Below are 8098 nucleotides of genomic sequence, written 5' to 3' on the forward strand. Positions count from 1 at the left end.
ACCATGATATGAGAGCTAAGTGTTACATGCTTGCTTCTATGAGTAATGAGTTACAAAAGCAGTATGACAACATGCAGCGTGCAAGTGAGATCCTCCTTCACCTACAAGAGTTGTATGGTGAGCATAGCAGGAATGTTAGGTATGAGATATCTAGGCAGTTATTTCGAATGATGATGTCCGAGGGACAGAATGTTAGGGATCATGTCCATAAGATGATTAGGCTTACAGAGCAGCTAGAACATCTTGACTTTAACATGGATTTCCAACTGCAGACGAATTTGATCCTTCAGTCCCTTCCTGAGTCATTTGGGAATTTTGTGACAAATTTCCATATGACTAAGTAGGAATACACCTTGGCTGGTTTACTTAACATGCTAGTTATTGCCCAAAAGAATATGCTGGGTAATAAAGGAAAAGATGTAGCTTTGATTGCATATTCTTCTGCTGAAAAGTCCAACAAGAAGAAGGACAATAAAAAAAAGAAACCTCAAGTTCCAGGACCTTCCAAGAAGATAGCCAAACAGAAAGGGGAGACCAAAGCTGATGGAGGCAAAGGAAAGTGTTTCCACTGCCAGAAGGACGAGCACTGGAAAAGGAACTGCCCAGAATATCTTGTTTCTTTGAAGAACAAGAAGGATACACCTTCAGAAGGTATGTCTATATCTTGTTATCTAGATGCTGATAATGCTCATAGTTTATCTGCAGCTTGGGTTTTAGATACTGGTGCCAGTTCTCATATTTCTTATGATATGCAGGAACTAGCAAACAGTAGCAACTTGTATACTCGAGATGTTAGACTCCAGATTGGCGATAGCTCAACTATTGAAGCTTTAGCCATAGGATCTAATTTTTTTTATATGTGTGGACATGTTTTGTGTTTGAATAATATTTTGTATGTGCCTGATGCTTTTAAGAACATCATTTCTATATCTAGTTTGACTAGTAATGACTATGAATTTCATTTTATAGATGATGTTTGCAACATTTATTTTGGAAATAAATATATTGGCTCAGGTTATATGCATGATAGTATTTATTATTTGGAAAATAATGATAAACACAAAATGAATGCAAGTAATCTAAAAGAATGCAATGCCATGATGAAAATCAACTCAAGTTCAAAATATATTTGGCACTTAAGATTAAGTCATGTTGTAAAAGATAGGATTACAAAACTGGAAAAAATGAGGGTTTTATCCTCATTGGGTTCTGAACCTACTCCAACTTGTGAATCTTGCCTTCAGGGCAAAATGACTAGATCACCCTTTGTTGGACAAGGACTAAGAGCTGAAAATATTTTGGAGCTAATACATAGTGATGTATGTGGTCTATTTAAGGAAATGGCCAGAGGTTGTTTTCATTACTTTATTACCTTTACTGGTGATAAATCAAGGTTTGGGTATTTGTATTTGATGAAATACAAATATGAATCCTTTGAAAAGTTTGAAGAATTTAAATTTGAAGTAGAAAATCAAATAGGAAAAAGTATTAAAATTTTTCGTTCAGAGCGTGAAGGTAAATACTTAAGTACTGAATTTGATGAATACTTAAAAGTGCATGGCATTGTTTCCCAGCTTACTCCTCCAGGAATGCCATAGCTGAATGGTGTATCTGAAAGAAGAAATCATATCCTATTAGATATGGTACGTAGTATGATGAGCTATACTAATATGCCAATCTCCTTTTGGGGATTTGCATTAGAATTAGCTTTGCATATTCTGAATATGATTCTATCAAAATCAGTTTCTTCCACATCTTATGAGATATGGCATGGAAGAAAACTAAGTCTTAAGCATGTTAATATTTGGGGTTGTCCAGCTTATATCAAAAAGCTGAACACTGATAAATTAGAAATCAGATCAGAAAAGGGTCTATTTGTTGGATATCCAAAAGAGAGTTTTGGATATTATTTTTATTTGCCTACATCACAAAAGATTGTGGTAAGCAGAGATGCCATTTTTCTTGAACAACAGTTTATTCAAGAAGGAGGCAAAAGAAGGCAAACAGAGTTAGAATTGGAGAATTTTGACTAACCAACAGATTAAATGGATATAGATCCATCTCGTCAACCTACACCAATTGATGAAAGATCTACAGTAATTCCTCGCAGATCGACCAGGATATCTCACCCACCAGTGAGATATGGTTTCTTTCATGAAAATGAACAAGAGTTATTTACTCATGAGAAGTAGATCATGGAGATAATCCACTTACCTATGAAGAAGCTATATTAGATATAGACTCTTCAAAATGGATTGAAACTATGAAATCTGAAATTGATTCCATGTATAAGAATCAAGTTTGGGATCTTGTTGACCCACCTGAAGGTATTGTACTTATAGGGAATAAATGGGTTTTCAAGAAGAAAATTGGTTCTAATGGAAAGATAGAGACCTATAAAGCAAGGCTAGTAGCAAAAAGGTTTCGCCAAAGGCAAGAAATCGACTATAAGGAGACTTTCTTGCCTGTTGCCATGCTTAGATCAATTAGGATTCTATTAGCAATTTCTGCATACTATGATTATGAGATTTGGCAGATGGATGTTAAAACAGCTTTTCTCAATGGATACATTGAAGAAAACATTTTCATGGAACAACCTAGGGGTTTTGAATCCCAAGATGGTTCCAAGGTATGCAAGCTAAAGCAATCCATTTATGGGTTGAAACAAGCTTCGAGGAGTTGGAACATCTGTTTTAATGAAACCATTAAGTCATTTGGTTTTATCAAAAATGTGGATGAACTATGTGTATATAAGAAGGTTAGTGATAGTGCTATCACTTCCCTTGTCTTATATGTGGATGATATTATGTTGATATGTAATGATATAGGTATGTTGACAGCTGTAAAGATATGGTTGTCAAATACATTCTCCATGAAAGACTTAGGGGAGGCAACCTATATTCTTGGAATTCACATCTATAGAGATAGAGCGAAAAGAATAATTGGTTTTTCCCAAAGTCTATACTTGGAAGAGGTGTTAAAGAGGTTTAACATGCTTAATTACAATAGAGAATTATTACCAGTGAGACATGGTATCCACCTTTCTAAAGAGATGTCTCCAAAGACACCTGAAGAAAGAGATAAAATGGCCAGGATTCCATATGCTTCAGCTATTAAAAGTTTGATGTATGCAATGATGTGTACTAGGCTGGATATCGCACATGCTATTAGTTTGACTAGCAGGTTTCAATCCAATCTAGGTTTGAAACATTGGATAGCTGTCAAGAACATCCTTAAGTACTTGAGAAGAACTAAGGATTTATTCTTAATTTATGGAGATGGTGACTTACAATTGGATGATTATACTGATTCTGATTTTCAATCAGATATCGATGATAGAAAGTCTACCTCTGGGTTTGTGTTCATTTGTAATGGAGGTGCAGTTAGTTGGAAGAGTTCCAAACAGAGCACAATTGTTGATTCCACTACAGAGGCTGAGTATATTGCTTCATCAAATGCCGCAAAAGAAGCTGATTGGATAAAGAAGTTTGTGACAGAACTTGCAGTAGTTCCTTCCATTGAGTCAATAGTTCCACTCTACTGTGACAACAATGGAGCGGTCATACAAGCTAAGGAACCCCAGTCTCACCAGAAATCAAAATACATAGAAAGGTGTTACCACATTATCAGAGAAATAGTTGGGCGAAGAAATGTAGCCATGCAGAAAATAGCATCAGCTGAAAATCCAGCTGATCCATTCACAAAGCCTATGTCATAAGCTCAGTTAGACAGAAATCTTGAGAAGATGAGTCTAAGTTATTGTAATGAATGGCTCTAGTGCTAGTGGAGATTGTTAGTAGTATGCCCTAGAGTATATCATTTAGTATGCATCTTGTATATATTTTATTAATAAAAGGCAATTTCACTTTTCTATTTACATAATGTATTTATGTGTAATAGAAAAGGTCCATTGATATTTTATTAGAAATTCTATTCTTAAGTTATTAAGAATATGAGTGACAGTATTTCTAGCACAAAGTATCATAAATTGGTTCACAATCGAGGATACTTCACAATAAGGACATGACTTATCCAGAAAGATTGTAATCATGTTTGTTCCCAAGGTATTTATATGAGATATAAATAAGATGGAATGATGAGTCTCATGCCATATAACAAACATGATAGGCACTCATACATGATAAGTAGGCCGAACCAGTGATGCATATGACAAGCACATGGAGTTTACTCTTGTCAATGCATTGTCATATATCATATCAGTGCATATAATCTTTAGATATGAGATAACACAGTTATCTTGTATATAGGTGGTTTGAGATTGATACTGCTTTCATACTTGCACTGTGTATGGGTATATGGGCATGTGTTAGCTCCTACTAGTTATATATGGAGGTAGGTATTAATCAAGATGGAATCTGTTACCCTAAGTAAATAGGGATAAAGTCCTATGTTCATTTAATTGTTCTTGATGTTTCAAGTTCCTAGCCAGGACAGACAGATTTAGTCAGAAAAGAGTTTCTGACAAGAAAATCTAATTAATCAAGAACTGGAATTAAAAGAGAACATAATATTCATAGCAAATGGGGTTTGACATAAACCATGACTCTAGCTCAAATTAGGATTTTATAACAGAGAGATTCTAGTGCATGGTAACATATGATTAAATGTTCATTTAAGATATTTCTTGTTACTAATTGGGTGGCCATGGCACGCTATGCTAGGCGTCAACCATGGTTTATGAGATCCCTAAAATGATTTAGAGAAATCATTTATGGTAAGAAAGAGTTCTGATAATATTAAGAGTTAATATCATATCTCATTGCCAATTAGTGATAAACCTAGTGAGTCACACACATACACAAGATAATCACTAAGTAAAATGAGATTTAATTGATTAATTAAAGAGTTTAATTAATTAATTAATTAGGTTTGGTTTGCAATAAGATTGCAAAGTCCCTAGCATGACTTGAAACCAAATCTAGGTTATTGGATGTATAGCATAAGTTAAATTTATATTTAAAGTGTTTAAATATGAATTTAATTGTGAGAAATTAATTAATAGATATTAATTAATTAATTTATATTTGATATAAATTGATTTGAAGAGGAGAAATAATGATTTTGGATTGAGAACTCAAAATTACAACATAAGGGTAATTTGGTCATTTTACATGGTGACATGTGGCACCATGAGATGGTGACATGTGGCACCATGAGATGGTGACATGTGGCACCATATAAGCTTGCCATTTGTCTTCCTATCATGTAAGATGATCAAAGTCAAGATTAGGTCTAGCTTTGACCCTTGGCTTAATGTGATTAAGTCAATTAAAATTTAGATGCAATGTGGTGATGACATGTGGTAAGGGTTTTAAGTGATGACCTAATTATAAAAGGGAAAATAAAGAAAAATAAACACTCACTCTTATTTTTCTCTAAAGGTGCCTCCACATATCTCCTCTCTCTTCTCTTCTTCTTTTCTCATCAATTCAAAGAGAAATCAATTGTTTTCTTTGTTAATTAAAATTGCTAGAAATTGTTTCTAGTGTCCTATACACATATACAACCTCTCTAAAGGCAAAAACCCAATTTATAATTGGTTGGCAAGGCTTGAGAAGCAAGATTGGGGGCTGCCCATTGGTGATCTTGGTGTGGACAAGCTAAAGGGACAACATTTGGGGTCCTAGGTGCTTCTTAAAGGTGCCAATTACATCAATAGTGCATCAAAAGGTTAGTACACATATTCTTTTTCTAAACTAGGGTTCAATTGAATTAATTTGTTAATTCAAAAATCTTAAATGGAAAATATAGATCCTAATACATATTAAAAGCATTTTAATATGCAATTGAGCATTGAAATTAATTAGGCACATAATGGATGTAGCATGATGCATGAAACCCTAGAAGCAAATTTTTAAATTCAATGCTCTAATCTAACAATTTACATGCTTCTGCTCCTTCAATAAGATACCATCTCAATACTAGAATGATAGCTATTATTGTAGAGAAACTCCACTAATGGTAGCTGATCATCCCATTGACCTCCAAAATCCAGGACACACATACGAAGCATATCCTTTAATGTTTGAATTGTTCTTTCAGACTGTCCATCTGTCCGAGGATAGAAGGTTGTACTAAAGTTCAACTGTATGCCAAGTGCCTCTTATAGCTTTCTCCAAAATCGAGAAGTTAACTAGGACCCCCTATCAAATATTATGGAAGCAAAAACTCCATGCAATCTAACTATTTCACAAAAATATAGCCCAGTGTATTGGGCAACAGAATAGGTGGTTTGCATAGGTAAGACGTGAGTCGACTTAGTCAGATGATCCAAAATCACCCATATAGAATCATATCCCCGTGTAGTACGAGGCAACCCTGTCACGAAGTCTATAGTAATTATTTCCCACTTCCATTCTGGAATGGAAATCTGCTGTAACTTTTCTGATGGCCTCTGATGTTTAAACTTCACCTTCTAACAAGTTAAGCACTTAGACACAAAATCTGCTATGTCCCTTTTCATGCCATTTCACCAGTGCCTATCTTTCACATCATGGTACATCTTGGCAGAGCCTGGGTGGACATTATAGGGTGCATGGTGTGCCTCCTGCATAATCTCATTTTTAAGGTTGTCCACATCAGGCACGCATACTTTGGAGCCTTGCATAAGGATACCATCTGTACCAAACCCAAACTCACAGTCTTCTCCTTGCTATATCCTTTCCACAATCCTCCTCATTGTGGGTCCCTATATTGTGAAACTCTAATCATGTCCTGTAGCTCTAGCCTTAATCTAAAATGCATCAAAAGTGTACTCACATGTATCATATCCAAGATCAGACCTTAATCCATTAACTCATGTATCTCCTAAATTAATGGTCTCTTTTCCACTGATATATGTGCTAGGCTGCTAGAAGATTTCCTACTCAAGGCATCCACCACCACCTTTGCCTTACCTGGGTGATACTGGATGGTATAGTCCTAGTCCTTCAGAAGCTCTATCCATCTCCTCTGCCTTTGATTTAAATCTCTTTACTAGAAGATATACTTTAAACTCTTATGTTTGGTGTATATCTCGCAAATCTTACTATACAGATAATGCCTCTAGATCTTAATGCAAAGACTACAGCCACCATCTCTAGATTATGAGTGGGGTAGTTCTGCTCATGTCTCTTTAACTACGTTGAAGCATAAGTCACTATTTTACCGTGCTGCATTAAGACACACCCCAACCCAACTCTAGAAGTATCACAATACACTATATATCCTTCTCCACTTATAGACAATATCAACACATGGGCTGTGGTTAGGCATTCCTTAAGCTTCTAAAAGCTTTCCTCACATTCGTTTGACCAGAAGAATGGGACATTCTTTCAAGTCAACTGTGTTAGAGGAGCTGCTATCCTAAAAAAGTTCTGCACAAAACGTCTGTAATAGCCTACTAGGCCTAGAAAACTCCATACTTTTGTGACTGTAATAGGCCTAAACCAATCAGTTACTACTTTAATTTTCTTAGGGTCCACCCGAATACCTTTACTAGAGATCACATGTCTCAAGAATGAGATGCTCTCCTACCAGAACTCAAACTTTGAAAATTTTACATACAACTGATGCTTCCTCAATGTCTGCAATAACATCCTCAGATGCCACACATGCTCTTCCTTATTTTGAGAATACACTAAAATAACCTATGAATACAATGACAAAACGATCCAGAAATGACATAAACACCCTATTCATTAAGTCCATAAAGCCTGCTGGTGCATTAGTGAGTCCAAAAGACATCACCAAGAATTTGTAATGACCATACCTAGTCTTGAATGCTATATTTGGCACATCCTCATTTCTGATCCTCAACTGGTGATAGCTCAACCATAGGTCTATCTTTGAGAAAAATCTAGCCCCTTGTAGCTAATCAAACAAGTCATCAATTTGAGGAAGCGGATATTTATTCTTAATAGTCACTTTGTTTAACTGTCTATAATCAATGCACAACCTCAAAGATCCATCCTTTTTTCTCACAAAGAGAACAGGAGCGCCCCAAGGTGAAGTACTTGGCCAGATGAAACCTTTGTCTAGAAGCTCTTGCAGCTGCTGCTTTAGTTTCTTTAACTCTACTAGTGTCATCCTGTAGGGT

This window comes from Hevea brasiliensis, chromosome 2 (assembly GCF_030052815.1).
Source record: "Hevea brasiliensis isolate MT/VB/25A 57/8 chromosome 2, ASM3005281v1, whole genome shotgun sequence".
Lineage (NCBI taxonomy): Eukaryota > Viridiplantae > Streptophyta > Magnoliopsida > Malpighiales > Euphorbiaceae > Hevea > Hevea brasiliensis.